The sequence below is a fragment of the Trachinotus anak genome, unplaced genomic scaffold (assembly GCF_046630095.1).
Source record: "Trachinotus anak isolate AG129_WGS33_773 ecotype Australia unplaced genomic scaffold, CSIRO_AGI_Tana_v1 ptg000009l, whole genome shotgun sequence".
In the NCBI taxonomy this organism is placed as follows: domain Eukaryota; kingdom Metazoa; phylum Chordata; class Actinopteri; order Carangiformes; family Carangidae; genus Trachinotus; species Trachinotus anak.
The window spans coordinates 11926932-11944453 of NW_027273860.1; the positions used below are offsets into that span (position 1 = coordinate 11926932).

Consider the following 17522-nt stretch of genomic DNA (forward strand, 5'->3'; position numbering starts at 1 on the left):
TTTTGATGCAATACATCGCCTCGCTAGTGCAAACACAGCAGAATCCTTGTCACATAAAAAAGAGATTGCATAGAGGCATGAAACAAGATTGTTATCTTATTTTGATATTGAAGCTTTTTTTGACCTTGTGCTTAAATTTTTTTTGACAGCTTACTGACTGGTTGATGTGTCTTCCTCTTTTCTTTCAGAGGATGATCTGAAGCCCCCTCCCTACAGTGAGTGTGCTCATGGTGACGAGGCCGATGCTCTTCGTCCCTCCCATCACACCCCTGTCATTTGTGAGGGAGGAGACTCGACTTGCGTAAATGAAGCCCCACCCCCTTACACACCGTCCCCGACTACACAAGTCAGTCAACAAGAAGGCCCTGTAGGCCACAGTGAGTCCCAGTCAGAGAGCAGGTCCACTTAATCAGTCCCTGATGCCAGTTTGCCTTTTCCATGCACTGCCTTCCTACATTCAACCTCAGTGATCGTTGCCAGCCTAACTCTCATCACGTGAGAGCAGATGTTTTATTTGGATGTGAGTGTGTGTGTTTGAATGTATGCGTATGTTTGGTGGTTTTTAGAACCAAGATGTTTTTTCTACTTTGTATTGTTTAAATAAAAGTGGTCATCTGGTTAGTTTGGCAATAACAGATGACATCAGCAAGCCTGTGTGCCTCAGTCAGGACCGCAGGACCTGCCTCCCAGCTAGGATGAGGATTATACCCTTGACCTCTAAACTCAAAGGGAATATGTGAGATACAGATAAGCAGAGAGAGACAGAGACTTTGAAGTGTTTTTTTTTTTTTTTTTTAATATATAAAGTTCTCTCCTTGTATATCTGAGGCCACTTCCTTTCACAGATTAACTCATTTTGAAGCATGATTGGGGAAATGAGCACATGCTTGAGTTTTTAGTTCCTACTACTGTGATAAATATGTGGGATGTTACTTCATCTTTTCGTGTGTGTCTATAGACATTGTTATGAACGCAGTAACTCAGTAACAGTCCAAGGTGGAAAATTCATAGTCTAATTAGATTTTGGGACATCTTGCTATGTACTTGTGCATATTAGATAAATTGTTTGAACTTCTTCAAAGTGTTATTACTCTCACTGCTTCATCAATGTTGCAATTTGTTATGTGGAGAGCTATTTTAGAAATGAATGCACTAATTGTCTTAAATAATGACCTCATTAGCATCACTGCTCTTGTTAAATATATCATGGTGATTATACTGGGACATCAGGCAGTTCAAGTGCCTGTCGCATCTGTGAATGGAAGTGAGTGCGGACAAGCAGAAAAGGGGAACGGGTTGATGAAATAAATGAACACACTATGGCAGTAGACAGGAGATTGTTCTCTGTAGATTATCACCATTACTGCTCGGTTCTGTCTGTTTCTGCTCCACGTGAGCACCTGAATGCCAGGTTGCAAGGTTCTGTGCAAACAGTATAAACATTTATTTTGTTTTGTCTGTGTCTTATGGAATTTCATAAACAGTCTTCAGAAGTAAAGAGAATATTTGTTGCTCAGTCCCTAAACTCATTTCAACTTAAACCCAAAACTTGTTGCAACTGAACTTTTAAGTAGTTGACCCAGCTGTAAGATAATCAAGTTTGATGTTATGAATTGTAATTTTGAGCTAAAGGCTCGGAGAAAGATCTTTTTAAATGAAAAATGTATTACAATCCTGGAAAGAAAAAATACTGACACGGCTCAAAATGTTTATGGAGCTGAATCATCATCATTGTCAATGACAAAACTCAGTTGTAGTAGTTGTTGCAAAATGACTAGAATTTTTTTTATTTTCTTTAACAACAGCTTCTGTTCTTTGTAAACTTCATGATAATCTGCCACAGGTTGGTGGGGGTCAGCCAACTTTGTGTATTGCCTCAGTTGTATTTTCTTTTAGTATTGCTTTTGGGGAAGGTTATTACTGTGCTTTTTGCTTCTCATGTCACTGCATTTAAGATAACTTGGAAATAACACTCTAAGTTGATACACCCAGGTAATCCACCTCATGTTTGTTTCAGCAAAAATATAACCCATGTACAGTTTCTGATAGAAGAAATATGAGAAAGAAAAAAATTAATGCTGTATAAACGCATTTTTTGGCCTATGGAAAAGTATATAAAAAGGGGTCTTTGTGGAGAATCAGAATTAAAAATGTCAAAATGTTATGTGTTATAATGATAATCCTTTGTATTGTGATGACAAATCGTGGAGCATCCGTTAGTGATGCCTCCCACAAAATCTTTCCTGTGGTTTTACAATCTGAAGGATGCAACAGAGAAGCTGCAAGATACAAAGATGAATGTAGCTCTGAACTCAGCCGACATCAGGAACAGCAACATGATGACGGTTCACTAACTATATATAGTGTTACAGGCTTCTGCTGTCATGTACGTCCTGTTTGTTCACTTCATGTTCATTCCCGTGGGTGACACATCAAATCTCTCTAGTCAGTAGCTTTGTGAGTGATGGGGAAGTAACTTTTTTTTTTGTTGTCTGATTTGGGGGAAATATGACTTCTGTATTAAACTGTTGTTCATAATATTTCAAGTGTTCTCTTCTTGCTTTGCCTTGTGTACAAAGTCACCTCTGGAAAAAACCTTTACTTATTTCACACTCATGATAGTAGCTCATTCACTCATTGCACTTGCAAGCATTGGGAATTTCACAAAAAACAGGAAGCAGTAGAGGCCTGAGATCATACTAGTGTCTAGTATGAAGTTTTAAAAACGTTGGGTCCTACATTTAACATTTATCATTAAATTCATGGTCCCTGCTAAACTACAGTCCACGTTTTTAGTGGCCTGTCCTCTGGTGAAGTCAATCTTGTTTTGGCCCACAGAGGGGGCTGGCCGCTAACTATAGCAGCTTCAGAAATGAAGCCATTAAAATATCCAATCAGATTTCTATTGTTATTGTTGCTGTTATTCATGTCTTCATGCTGAGGAAGGTTAGCTGGCTCAGTCACCGGTCAGGAGTTCACAACCGGCCGGTAAACCAACGAGAAAAAAAAAACATACCATAAACCGGAACCTGAAAAAACAGTTTTCATGTAAAAAAGTGAAGAAGAAGAAGTGGCTCGACTGTGTGCAGTGGACTTGCCATGGCAGTATTCCCAACCAGGAATACTTTTATGAATAACACCTTTGATTGTTTTGATCGATGGACCCTCTCGGACTTGAGGACTGCGGTTAATGCAGTGAAAGACGAACAGTCGGATTTCACGACAGCTTCAAAGGTAGGAGTCACCACCTTTTGTTGTCTTGTTAGTTTCTGATGCTAGTCCAGTATATGTCTGGATCGATCATGCTTTTGCACTTGGGTTTTGTAAAAAAAAAAAAAAAAAAAAAATGAACTGAACAGTTGAATTGCGGCGAATCTATGCGAGCTAACGATGTGTAGCATGTGGATACTGACACTAAACATTTGTGTTTGTGATTTTGCACGAGTTTGAGACTGGGTGGCTTTCCAGAGGACTGGGCACACTCAGTTGTGTTTTGTGATTTTGCTTCCCCGTTAAGAGCGCATTCACACATGAGACCGGTACTGCCCCGTTTTTTAGTCAGTCAAAAACATTGGATTGTTTTTTTGGTTTTTTTTTTGTAATGTATAGCCCGCTGAACCGGAAACGACCCCGGTTTTCATTTCAGAAAAAAATTAGTCACCACTTCCTTCAGATCTCACACCTCCAGTTTGCAATATGAATTCACACTGGGGAGGTGTCAAGACCAAACTGAGACAACCCCCCGATGACACCATCAGGGTTATTTTTCTCAAACTTTTAAAAGTTCCTCCAGAGCCACAGAAGAAATTATACAACAAGCTGAGCTGATGAGTTAAAGGAACTTGATGTGTGAAGTCAGTGACAGTGCTCCTTCAAAATGCATTGTTTAAGGCTGTGTCAACAGAATATATTTGTCGAATCAAGTGTCAAAATAATCAAAAATCCTAAGTTTTATTTGGACTTTTACCTGGTTCTTTTAGACAACATGTAAGACTGAAGGCAAGCAGCTTCATGTATATGGCACAAACAGTGGTTTTTGTTTGGAAAAACTCTGTAGAACTACATTCAAAAACAATATGCATTAAAACCAGAAAACAATTGATGGAGAATAAAATGAGATTCAAAATGATCAAATGAAATAAAATAGTCCTAAAAAAAAAAAGGCCAGAAATAAAGTTACAGTGCAGTTATAGAGCAGTATGACTATTTTATTTCCAAACATAACAAAGGAAATAAGAGTGCAGAAGAGAAATGAATCAATCCAAGGCCTAGGAAAACATCAGCTTTTCATTTAGACGTGAAAGTGGCTAGTTGTGGTGCATTTGAAATCACCAAGAAGTCGTGTGTAGCATAGGAGCTAAAAGCTGTTTGGTTCTGACTCGTGTTACAAACTTTCAACTGCTTCCTAAAGATCCACTCGTTTTTTTCGTGTTAATGGAGCTCAAAAATGAGATTGTTGACTGATTTATAAACCGGGGAACTGAAGAAGTAATGGAAAGTAGGCTGCAGGAATGACAACAGACGTTACACACTGACATACCATCAAACATTGTTTTTGTGTGCTGTAATAATTACTGTTGCGATATTGTCAGCCTGTTGATGTTTAATGAACTGGGGCAGCCATCCCAGCTCCTTCATTATCAGCGGGACCGCTACACTTTTTTTTTTTTTTTTTTTTGGCTGAGAACTGGATGTGGTTCAAGGGATGGAAAAAACAAATCTTCACAGATGGTACTTCGCATGTGGGGTACAGACTGTCTCTCTTGGCTCTGATGTCCCTCATGTTTTGAATTGACTTCAGGTGGGGGCTAAGGTGGCTCTACATCAAGGTTTCTGGCATGTTCTGTTATGTCTTATCGTTGTTTTGATGCATCTTGTCTCCCTTCCTTGGCAGAGGCAGTAGATGGGCGATGAAGGGGGTCGAATGGGTTGGAGATAAACAGTTTTAGTCCTGACTGAAGCAAATTCCATCTGCCCTAAAAAGATGTCTGCTGTTCCAGAAAAAAAGTTGTCACGAAAGAGTACGGGATGGAGGGTACACGCAGTGACAATCAGCAGTTCAGTGCCAACAATCAGCTGAATCTCTCACCTTCTCTTCTGACTGATGGTAGAGGGCCACTGATAAACACCTCAGTATTCAAGGAGCTGAATGTATTCAATAGATCAGTAATGTCTTGTTTCAGTAATTCTGATTGTTGTTTCCCAACGTCATTGGTTCAAATGTGCACTGATCCATCAAGAATATGTGGATTGGATTTTTTTTTCTGTCACCACCTCTTTGTGGAAAGCAATATATATTTTTTTTTTTATTGCTTATGCCTTTTACATCTTTGATGGCAAAGTTACCCACAGTCAGAGTTAGCTTTCCCTGTAGCCTTTGGAAAGCAAAAGTAGTCTGTCCTTACCCTGCTGCTGTGTGAGGAAGACAGGTCATCCAGGTCATCTGAGGGAGATGCAGCATCCCGCAGTAGGGGTGCAAATGTACATCCGATGATTGGGGAAGTGTTTTTGTGAAGTGAAAATCTAAGCTTTGACTTTTTTCGTTCTCTCAGGGCACTGCAAGTCATTTTCGGATTTATATGTTCACATTTTTCCAAGTAGGTCTTACTTTTTTTTCAGTTCTCGTTTTACCAACATGCAGCTCCTTAACACAACACAGTTGATCAAATATCCAAAATGTAAACTCTGTGCTGTAAGACCAACAGCATTTGTCTTCCAACAACATCCCCGTCTTTCTGTTTTTTAATGAACTCAGTATTTAGAAATGTGTGTAATCAACTGTACAAGAAAATGTATCACAACTCTCAAAATTAAGCCCCAGGCAAAAAATGTACTTCACTGGCTTATGCCACATTGAACAGGAAACACTCAGTTTTCCAAAATTTGACTGGTAGTGCAACGAGCAGCGTCCCAGGTATCTGCAATATGTGAGCGTGTGAGTTCTATAAAAGTAAAATCTCTGCATTCACAGTCCAAACCTAATTTAGCTGTTAAGATATCATCTCGACTGTGTAATCAATTATTTGTCACAAGATGCTGAACTCCCAACAAACAAGCATGGCTTTCATTACCGATAAATCTGCCAATGAATCAAGTAATCATCGTGTTAGTCAAATGTCTGTACAGCAAAGAAAATGCTGATCACAGTTTCCCAGAGCTGAATGATTCGTTTTGTTCCGACCTAGAGTCAAAATAGAAAAGAAATCAGTAACTATCACATGCCCAGATGTAAACTGAACTTTTGGTTGCTGGAATTGTTCCTTCTCACAAAGGGTGAAAGGTTACACTAAAAATAGTGTAACTTTTGAATACACTCTCCTGACATGTATAACTGGGACGTCTTATAAGAGCTTTGGATGAACTTGGGAAATTGCAGACTTTCCAGTGGTCCCCCATCTCCTCACAGCTACCACGGACAGGAGGGATGATGACAGTGACCAAACTATCGATACCTACATATGGGCCTGTGGGTATTGTTTTCGAGACAGGCTCACATTTTTTTCAAGGTCTGTGCTGCGCCACTAGAGAGCAGTGTGGCACCGTTGATGAGTCTAACCATATGTTTTTCAGCAGCCTGCACCTGTTGCTGAGCCTGTGTGTGTTGAGCGAGCGAGAAACGAGGAGCGCCGCTGTTTGATATCGCCTCAGCGTAGATTGATGTCTTTTATTACATATCTTAGTGACAGAAAATGGCATTGACTTTTGCTCCAAAGTTTTATACTTTAGATGGAAAAAAATAATTGGGCTCGATCAAGATCAATTGTGCAGCCCTCTTGCGGAATGTATAACAGAGTAGATACTCAAGGACATTCATTTTTCATATCTTAGCCTCTCAGCCGCTGCTTCACTAAGCTGCATACAAATTAGCTGAGCATGAAGAATTCACAGTGTGTACTCTTGATTATAGACCTTTTGTTGGAAGCAAAAGATTGGCTGTGACTCTCACCTGATAAATGGAAATTTGTCAGAGAACTCATAAGTAAAAATTAATATATGTGGAAGTAAAACTATTGGAGTTAGAGGCAACTTTAATAAAATATGTACTCATTCCCATTTCCCCTTGCTATTAATATTAGAAATGTGTATTTTAATTAGTGATTAAAATATCCTAGTACACATATTTGCTTAATCAAATATTTTGTTTTTTGAAGCTGTTATTTAAAAAAAAATCACTTTAAGCATTGAAATGAAGGTAATCCACCAAGAATGCAGCCCACATTCACTGACTGATGGATTCATGTGAGTGTATATCTGGTGTCAGTGTCTGTTTGTCACAGCTGTATTCACGGCCCTGGTTTTGCTCTGAGTAATTGATGTTTTCAGGGGAAATATTTGCATATTTGGATACAAGCAACAATCCATCATTTAAACCACTTCAGTAATCATTACATCTCGGTATAAACAGCTGTTTAATGCATACACCGCAAAACACTCCACTCAAGGATATTCATTGAGCCTCATTCAAGATTATCTGGGTCTTGGAGGCTGTTTCAGAAACAGAATAGATGGCTCAATCGCCGTCTGTTGTCTGTCAAAGATGTATTGCACCTCACCGCCTCGCATATAGGTGCGGTATCAAATGACAAGCATTTCGAGGCTGGTGTGCACGCAGTGGCAGTTTGGGAAAAGCCACACCTTTTTGAATTCAGCAAGAAAACAGATTCCTGGCGTGGGTGCGGATGGATAAGATGTCAAAAATACTCCTGCTATTGATTTCCCACCTCAAAGTCATTTCAGACGAGGATACCCATCACTAGTCTGACCACAGGTGGTTTTTGTTTCACACTGCTTAAATTTTTTATCTTGCCTCAAATCTATACTTCATCCTTGTTCAATGACAGTTCTAACATCACAACACACAACACAGGGAACCATAATGAGTTTTACAGATCATTAACTGATAACAGATTTCTTCTTTTCTCTGTCTCCCCACCTTCATCTCTTTATTCATTCATTTTTATTTAGCCGTATATCCAGGCAGTTACTGTTTGGAAGATGCATTCAGATTATATAAACTTTTCAGGATATGGACCACTTCCATTGTAATTACATGAGGGAAACTGAGGTCAGTTGATAAGCTTTAGTTCTTTAGCGGCCCCCCTGGCACGTGGCCCTCGTTTTCAGACCATATTTGTTTCAAAAATGTATTTGCTGGGTATTACAGTAAAGTGGTTTGTACATTTATCAGCTACTGTGGCCTGTTTATATAGAGGGGGATTTCCTGCCATGCATCTGTCCCAGAGTGCAAAGTGTCCAAATATTAACATCTGCTCAAATATTGTCAGAGTGCGTGGATCATGTCAGCACAGGAGTGTGATGTCTTCATCCATTTTCATCTGTCAGCGGTTACATTGTGTAAAAAGCTAAATCTATATCTATTATGTTTTTGACAATGGCAAATTAACTATATTTTATTCTATTTTATTTCTCCAATACAGATTAGAGGGAAATATAGCAGTTTTTCCTCCACTACAGTTGGAGTTGTGACAGGTGTACTTACTAGTTACTTTTCTGAGTAATAGTTTGCATAAATATAGAAGTGATAATCTTGTAAAATACAATGCATACATCCCTAACCAAGAGGCAATGTGTGGTTGGGGCACTTTGTCATGTTGCAGGTACCAAAGCAGTTTCACCAAAGAGAGATTTCTCCTCCGAACGTCTCAGATTGTTTCATCTGAGTGACTGTTCAAGGTTCAAAGGGGTAACTCTCCAATTTTTCACAAAAAAGCAAAGAGAGAGAATATGTAAAAAGAATACAGATTTGTGTAGCAGAGCTGTTTGTTTGTTTTTCTTTTGCCCTATCCTCTTTCCCATTAATCGTCTCATGACCCGTCAGCTTTATTGTGAGGCCCTTTGGGACGGCCCAAACGACTGGGCCGAACTAGCTCCACTGAAGAGCTACTCATATATCAAGTATAATACTTTAATTACTTTAATTGTAATGTAGTATTTACATAGTTTTGTTGGTATTTTTGCTTAGGGAAAGGGTCTGAGTATGAAAAAGTAATCCCTCTGTTGTCTATCTTTGTTGTTTTAAGATCCGTCCTAGGTTTTCTAAAGACCCTCATCAACCAGCAGTGGGACTGTGTGAGTTATTTTATGTGAAATTAGATCATTTATATTAAAAAGGTAATGATGAGTGATGAGGAAGGATGATCAGTGGTTGGTCAAAAGGCGAATTAGAGAAATGTACGGTTGTTGTAAGAAGGAAAACAAGACAGTCGGAGTCGGTTCACTCTACACTAAACAGACTGAGAGTGTGGTTTTCTTCACACAGTCTTTTAAAACACTGCTCTCCACACTTGCTTTCATCAACATCATGTGTTGAAAGTATGATAAGCAGGTTCATCTCTCTCCTCGGCCCGCCACTATAGATATAATCTAGAGGGCAGGGACATGCCTGCTCCTGTGTCTCTGTGATGACAGGATAAGTGAGGATGTCTGAATGTCAGGAAGGAAGGATGAGCACCTGGTGCAGACAGGCATGTGTCTGGGCATAATGATGTGTCAGTCGAGATAGCAGGTTGTTTAATTTTAAGAATTTATTATTACCTGCCCGATATAATCATGATTTATTTTCCTCAGGACTTATTGTTGATAGCTCCAGTACTTAAAAGTCCCAGTAAATGGAACAGAGTTGAGCGAGCAGCACATTCTCCCCAGAGGTAATTTGTTGGTAACTGAAGTCAATATGTTTTGCATTTTTAATCATAGAAAATTTCTCCAAATAGAGAGTTGTCACCCAGGCAAGTGAGTTTGTGACCCGTGTCCACCACTGGCTTCCCCTGAATGGGGAAATGTGAAAATTAAGAAGGCTCTCCTCCTGGAGGACGTGCAGCTCTCCTCAGCATTGACCTGTGAAGCAAAGTTATCCCACTGCTGTTCCTTCAGCACTGTCAGAAATCAGCTGAGAGTTGGTGCAGAAACCATCTGGAAAAATCTGTCTTACTTGCAGAAATGTTACAATTCTTATCTGGATACAATGTTCCAAAGTGTTGCATTTACCTTTCAGTGTATTGGGTTTGACGTTATATGCATTGCTGACTTTTTGTGTGTGTGTGTGTGTGTGTGTGTGTGTCAGCCCCTTGCACACAACGTCTCTTCACGTTTACGGTTTGTAGAAAAACTTCAAATGTGCAGGTGCAGAGCAGATTGAGTTTTTTCAGGGAGCTGTCAATAGAGCAGACAAAGACCTGCAATCCACAGAAGGTACGTGTTGTGCAGGCAGAGAAGCAGCCAGGGAAGCAGCAGAGACAAGACTTGTGTGTAAATCCCTCCGAATGGCCTGAATCCTGCCGACCTCCGACCTTATGTTAATTTTCGTCTGTTGTCTGCTGGGCCCCGGTGCTCATCAGCGGCCCCAAACAACAACTTCCAAGTCTCTTTGTAAAAAGACGCCTCCTGTCTGATGCCCGAGGAACTGAGAGGACTGTTGTTCCCATTTATCAGCTTAGTGAGAATTTACATTTTAATTGAATCCTGATGTTTGAGCCAAACTATACTTGCTAAGTAACTGGAGCTCCTTCAGAGAAGCAACTTACAGGCTTGAAGTGTGAGTCCACTGAAGATGACAGACAGTCAGAACTGCTCACATTGACTATGCAGAATTCAACTTCATATGCCAAGATTACTCATGCTGTCATCACCAGGAATATTCTTGGATTTTGTGCGTGTTGGAATATCACAAAACTACAGTTGGGCTTTGTGTGTGCATATTTACACATCGGCTTGTTTGTATTTTAATGAGTTTGAACGTGCCAAGATTTTTCATGCTTCCATTGCCAGAGATATACTTGGAACGTGTGTGTAAAGGCAGCAGGGAATTAGAGTTGGGCTCAAGGTGTGTGTGTGTGTGTGTGTGTGTGTGTGTGTGTCTGTCAGTCAGTCTGTGTTCTGAGATCACTCACAGATCAGCGCTCTATCATACTAATTAGGATGGACGCCTCCACTCCTCCGCTGTCTTTGATGTATCATGTTGGCCAACTCTGCTGATGTGAGAGATTCTGTCTAATAAGATATGAGATAAAAAGATGTGATTCATCAGCACCTGTCTTTGTTTTGTCTACCTTTTACATCTATTTAGAATATTGTATTAGACAATATGGGGGCGCATGCTGTGGGCCCACAGTTAATTTTGCAATGCCTTGTGGGCTTATGGTGTTTATATTATTATACTTGTTCTATATTACCAGACATCTGGTGGGTTTAAACTTATTTTAGGTGGTAAACTTCATTTAAGTTTTTCTTTCCTGTTCTTTCCAAAGCTGTTGTATAGGGGAAGCAACTACCAATTATTTTTAGTATTCGTGTCATTTTATTGATGAATCAATGAATCAGTAAATAGTTTGTTCTATAAAATATTCGACAATAGTTCAAAAGTTCCTGCAGCCCAAGGGAATGTCTTAAAATAGCTTGCTTTGTCTGACTTACAGTTTGAAACCAAAAGATCTTCAATTTGCTGTCATTTGTGAAAAAGAAAAGCAGAAACTCTTCACATCAAAGAAGGCTGAACCAACGATCGAATCAAACATGATTAATCCAACATGAAATTATAAAACGTGTTGCAGATTAACTTTTTTTGGAATGCTAGCAGCAGGTTGGTCTATCCACAAACTTTGGTCCAGACTGAAATAACTCAACAGCTACGGATGGATCGCCATGAAAATTTGGACAGATATTTGTTGTCCCCATAGGATGAATCCTCCTCACTTTCTCTCTAGCACCATCATGAGGTTGATATTTGGGGTTTTTACACTCCCATCAGCCTCAGCTGTCCTTTGTGTTTAATTAGCAACTGTTAGCGTAGTCGCACACTAAACTGAGGTGATGAACATGATAAACATCAATATGTTGTTGTGTTGTTATTTAGCGTGAAAACTCTCCTCTGTTTGTTTGAAGCTCTGTTTTAAAACCAGAATGGACACATGCAAGGTCTGAAACAGCAAAACGATTCGACTGATTCATAAAAGTATCTACTGCCTGTTATCATTTGTCACTTTATTCTGAACTCTTTCGTCTCCGTCAGGATCCTGTAGGAATGATGACTCAGTTCTTCCAGTGATGTGACTGGTCAGTAGTTGGGCTGTTGACAGGTCTTGATGTGAATCTCTGAAGTAAACCTGCCACGGAGCAGGTTGGGAGTTCAACATCAGTTACCATGGTGATGTGAACCGCCGTTGTAGGACTGAAAACCCAGGATTAAACCTGAAGTTACCTCATGTAAAGGACTATACTTACCCTGTGCCTCATTTGTACTAGTATAGATGGAAGCTGAATTCATTACAGAGCAATTAAAAAGCTAATTTCAATTGTTATTATGACATCATTTCCAGACTGTGGCATCTGCAGCCTTCATCCAAGTGCTGTACATTGCAACAAGATAGTGATTAACTGCTGAGTTATCACAATGATAAAGAGCTACTGAAAAGTCAAGAGCATAAATTGAACGACAGACTGTCAGAGCCGGTTTCCAAACGAAGCCATTTGGATTCTGACTAATTACATCAAGTCTGACCTTCCTGTCTCATTGCTCCCACCTGTACAAATAAACGTCCCTCTCTCGGCTTTTACATGCATATGGAAATGAAAATAGATGATAGCAGCAACATTGTAACTTAATCAGATTATGCCTTGGTGTGACACCGAAAATGTTATCATTATAACAGTAAAGTTGATAAGAGTTAATTAACTGATAATGGCACTCTATTCACTGAGATGAAGTCGGTGAATAGAAGTGAAAGGGCGGGAGTCAAAGAGAAAAATGGACGTCCTGGAGATGTCAAAGAAAAGCAGATAATTTTATTCCCCCTGATTAAGTTTCACATTGAGATGGCATGAATGCCAAGAATGCTGAGTAATCTTTATCAAAGCTGCCACAACAATGACCTAAACCAAGGAGTATGAATTTCATCATGTCTATTTCTATACAAATTGCACAACAAGCTTCTTGGAGAAAACACCACGCCTGTCACATCACAGCCTTTGATCACTTGATGATGACCTCTTTCATTCTATTCTCCTATTCTTCTAAAACCCAGCATAAGACAGCAGAGCAAATCGATAGCAACAGCACCACGCAACCCAAAAAAAAAAAGTACCGTTTTCAGGAGAAGTAAACTTAACAAGAGGGAAAGAAAAACATAGTTCTCCCTTCCTGTATGCAAGGCCTTTTTTTTTTTTTTTTCAGCTTTCCGCCTGGGCAAGTCAGGGGTTTTATCAGCTCTATCCTCCTCTCACACAGATGAGAAACAATGTGCTTTATTCCATTACACTGTAAATCCAATCTCATGCTTCACGCTCTGTAGAAGAGTAGCAGAAAGAGGGAATGAATGAGATGGTATGGGGAAATGTTGACACAAATCCCACAATCCCTTCGGCGACACCAGTCGGTCATCGGGGTACAGTTGAGGGATTCTGAGCAATTAGCCAATCAATTAAGGGGGTTGATGGGGCCCCTGTGTAGCTATTATGGTAATACATGTGTTGCTGAAGTGAGGAGTGTGCACTTGGCTCAACAAAGCACCAAAGTCTGGTTGTGTATTCATTTTGTTGCCTACTCCAACCAAGAGGTCACACTTGGGAAATCAGTGCCCTTCCTGAGGGAAAGCTTTAAAGTGCACAATTAAGAAATAATTAGCATTTTGCTGCTTAAAATCTAGACATGCACATGTAAATGGTATTATCTTATCACCACAGAGGGCAATAGAAAGCACTCTGCTTTTATGAAAGCGAATGAAAAATTCTGAACATGACTGGCTTGAGAACAAGTGTCTCCAGAATCCCTCCATTACTGCTGTTGACTCTCCCAGACATCTGATGAATGCCTAAATTAATAATGAACCCAGAAGAAATAAATATTTAATTCTTTAAATCTGTTGCAAACAGCTTGTATGATTAACACAGCAATATAATGCCTTTAAAAAGCTATACGCCTCTAATGCTCGTGAAGACCAAAGCAGCATTCATCTCCTGGCATCAGTTAATAAAATGTCTCTCATATGGAAGCGTCATTGCTAGGTGTTGAACACTGCCAAGTGCTGAGAAAGCTGATATATGACTAATTACTGTCAAAGCTGTTATTGCCACAAAAAGCCTGCTCAAGATCTGATATTGAATATTGCAACATAACAGCAGGTCTGCTCACCACGAGCTGCAAATATCAACTAACAACTACCGACATCTTCACTCTGACACAGGCGTCCATTAACTCGCTCCATGGTTTAAAGTGGTTATGACTTCTAATAGCCTAGACTGTGGATTGAGATGTCTCCTCTTTGTTTAGGCATATTACATAGTTACACCGTGGAGACGTGATGTTTTAGTTACTGTATTTAGAAAAATCAAGATCTCTGTACCAGTTAAAATATTTAGCCATGCTAGCATTCTGGCTCCATGGATGCCAATGTTGGTCTGTCGGTCCACAGTTTTGTCCACACTAAAATGTCAACAGCTATTGGATGGATTGTCATGAAATTTTTAACAGACATTCATGATCCCCAGTGGGTGGATCCTAATGGATATTCATTTAGCAGCACCAGGAAATTGACTTTTTTTTTTTTTTTTTTAGCTCTTAGTGAAATATCTCAGCAATTATTGGATGAACTGTTGTGAAATTTGCTACAGATATTTATGGTTTTTAGAAGATGGATTCTGATGAATTTGATGATCCCCTGACTTTACCTGTAGGGCCAGCAGCAGGTCAAAGTTATCACTCATAATATCTCAACATCTACTATATGAACTGATACTTAATTTTACATTCACAATTTTACATACATACATTTACATTTATGGTTCTCTGATAGTGAATATTTAATGACTTCTGTGGTCCCATGACTTTTCCTCTAACGCCATCAGCAGGTTGACATTTACTTAACATCAACATGTTAGCATTGTCATTGTGAGCATGTTAGCATGTTGTTTTTTAGCATTTAGGTCATTACTTAACATATGAACGTGGGACTCTGCTGCACAATATAACCATCATTCAGGTTTATGTTGTGGCCACCGGTCATAAGTATTTCAACTTTTATTTCTGAGAAACCACACTTCATCCTTACATCTGACTAAGGGATTGGCTCAAAACACTAAAATACCCATGATCCTTGGCTTGTTTCCCCATAGAGAAACTCTCCATTAGTGGTGCATGTCTCAGAGTTTAGTTTAAGTTTATGATGTTTCTTGCCAAAATGCATCATGGGAGTTGTGGTTAACTTATCAAAGAGACAGATATTTTCTAACAGGGTTGTTCATTATTTGTACTAAGAAAGGTTAATGGAAATCCAAGCTGTAGAAGTGCACCAACTGTCACTCATCTGACATTGTCTTTTGGAAAAATTAATGGTAATTTTAGTTCCAGAACCAAGCGCGCCCAAAATAGACCCTCTCCTTTGGCCACTCCGTATACATCCTTGCACAGCCGCGAGTGTGGTTTGTTTGTTCAAATAAAATCTGCAATCGAACAAAATTGCTAATTATTTATAATGCTATAGAATATAAATTATAGTTGAGGAAAAAGCTTTGAATAAGACAGACAGGACACCCTGCATATAAGCTGGTAGCTGCTCATTTAACCAGTGTCACCTCCTCTGAAGTCTGTAACCACCAGACCAGAATCAATTAATTAGCTGACTTCATTATTAAGCCGTGCACATTGCCCACTTAACACAGTCACACCCCTCTGCTCACCAGAGTATATTGTTTTTAAAAAATTTCTTCCAGCATGTGATGATGCCTTTTGACTTAAGTGTAAAAGCAATCAGTTTGGCCAATACCATTAAACCATTATAAAGTGTGGATACTCCCTTGATCTCTTTTGAATTCTTGCTTTTAGAGGCATTTTCCTTCACATGAGCTGTCTTTGTATGGTTTGTCTAGCGTACCCTGACTGAAGCGTTCAGACGTTTACTTTCATCTTGTACAAGAGTATGCCTCAAAGATAGGTGAAAGTGACTTGGGAGGGGGTGAAAAAAGGCATGTTCAAAGCCAAAGAGAGAGTTTCTTCCTTTTTGCCGACTGGCCTAAATTTCCCAGAAAACAAGCAGTTGCTTCTATGTTATAATGCCATTTTGATGGTTCCTGTTTTACTGTGTGAAGACAGGTAGACTCTCCTGAGCTCACACTCTCCGTCAGCAGGCAGAACAGCTCTTAAGGCAACTTCAGAGAAAATTATGTCTAAATATATTCACTTGTCATCACCCCGGTGTATAGTTATGTCCTCTTTGATAAATGGAAAAGTAAACATCAAACTTTACCTCCTCCGCACAGCCTGGTCCAGCACTGACTTCTAACCTTCAGTTGGAGAGCTGCCAGTAATTGAAATTAATTAACTTGTCTAAAGTGAGGCAAAAACAATTACCCAAGCACCCCCTTGCTTGTCAACATTGCTCATTTCTCCAGAGAAGAATGGGTGGTGTGTAACAGTGCTTTGCAGTTGGCCGCTACTGGAGACGTGCAGAGATGATGGATGTCTGTATTTCCAGTTGGTGCCTCCTTTCTAATGAGTTCCTCTGCCATATTGCAGGCTCATTATGAAAAAAACAGGATCTGCATTACTGAGAATAATAAGAAAGGATAATATCCCAGTAATGACTGTGATTATTATCAGTGAATGCAAGTTTTGGTTGCTGTTATCAGATCTGCTGGTTATTGTCCTTTCTGTAATGGGCAGTTTATGAAAGTCAGTGTTATCAGTTCTGCAATATACATAGACAGTGATACATTTACCAAGAGCAAACATATTTTAATGTAGGTTAAACATTTCTTGAGATTCTTCCACTTGTGTGTATCTGTTAGACTGACAAAATATGAAAAGCCTGTCAGATTTTTGACATTTCTCGTTTCCGCCACAGACCTGAGAAGCAAACATAAATCAGGGTTTCCAAAACTCTGGAGATAGAAATGCAGCATAGCGAGAAGACCAATCTTGATTTCCTGTGCACACCTGCTTAGAGTACATCACGGTTCACGCAAATACAAACTCCCCCCGTGCTGGTCGGACTGAGATTGTGTAGGTTTGTTTTGTTTCTGCACGCGAGCATGAGGCGCGCAGAGACCGAGCAACAAAGCATGTATTGCACATCTGACAGTGTGTGCATGGTTGTGCACATGTACACTCAACAGTCTAGTGTTTGTGGAGGTGATATCGGTGTGTATGGTATCCGTGCCCTCAGTCACCCTGAAGCTCAAGACAGTGCTGAAAGAAACACATTTCTTACTGAGTTTGAAATTGGAGGATTTATTCCAGTTTCCTGAGACAGTTTGTAGGCGAACAATGTCTTTGGTCCCCTGTGACCACGAGGAGTAGTGCACAGTTTATTTATCTGCTTAATCTGGGATGCTGCACCAATGTAAACCTCCATTAAGGATGAAGCTGAAAAGGTGAGAAAGTGGTGGCGACTGCTGGAAACTTCCCCGCAGATCAGATTGGGTCTTAAGATGAGAGCATTGCCATAGCTAAACAAGGTCCACTTTAAAAACACATTTTTACAATTGCACATACACACAATCAGTGCCATGTA

The 17522-nt window shown here is 39.7% G+C and overlaps 1 protein-coding gene across 4 annotated transcripts in view; it reads left to right on the top strand.

The window, feature by feature from the left end:
• Positions 1 to 17522, top strand: part of sema5a (sema domain, seven thrombospondin repeats (type 1 and type 1-like), transmembrane domain (TM) and short cytoplasmic domain, (semaphorin) 5A) — a 150039-nt gene that overhangs the window by 6373 nt on the left and 126144 nt on the right. For all 4 annotated transcript variants that reach the window (XR_011691885.1, XM_071485358.1, XM_071485357.1 and 1 more), the window contains exon 5: positions 189 to 3234. The gene's annotated coding sequence lies outside the window, so the exon portion shown is untranslated. The remainder of the gene's footprint in view (positions 1 to 188; positions 3235 to 17522) is intronic.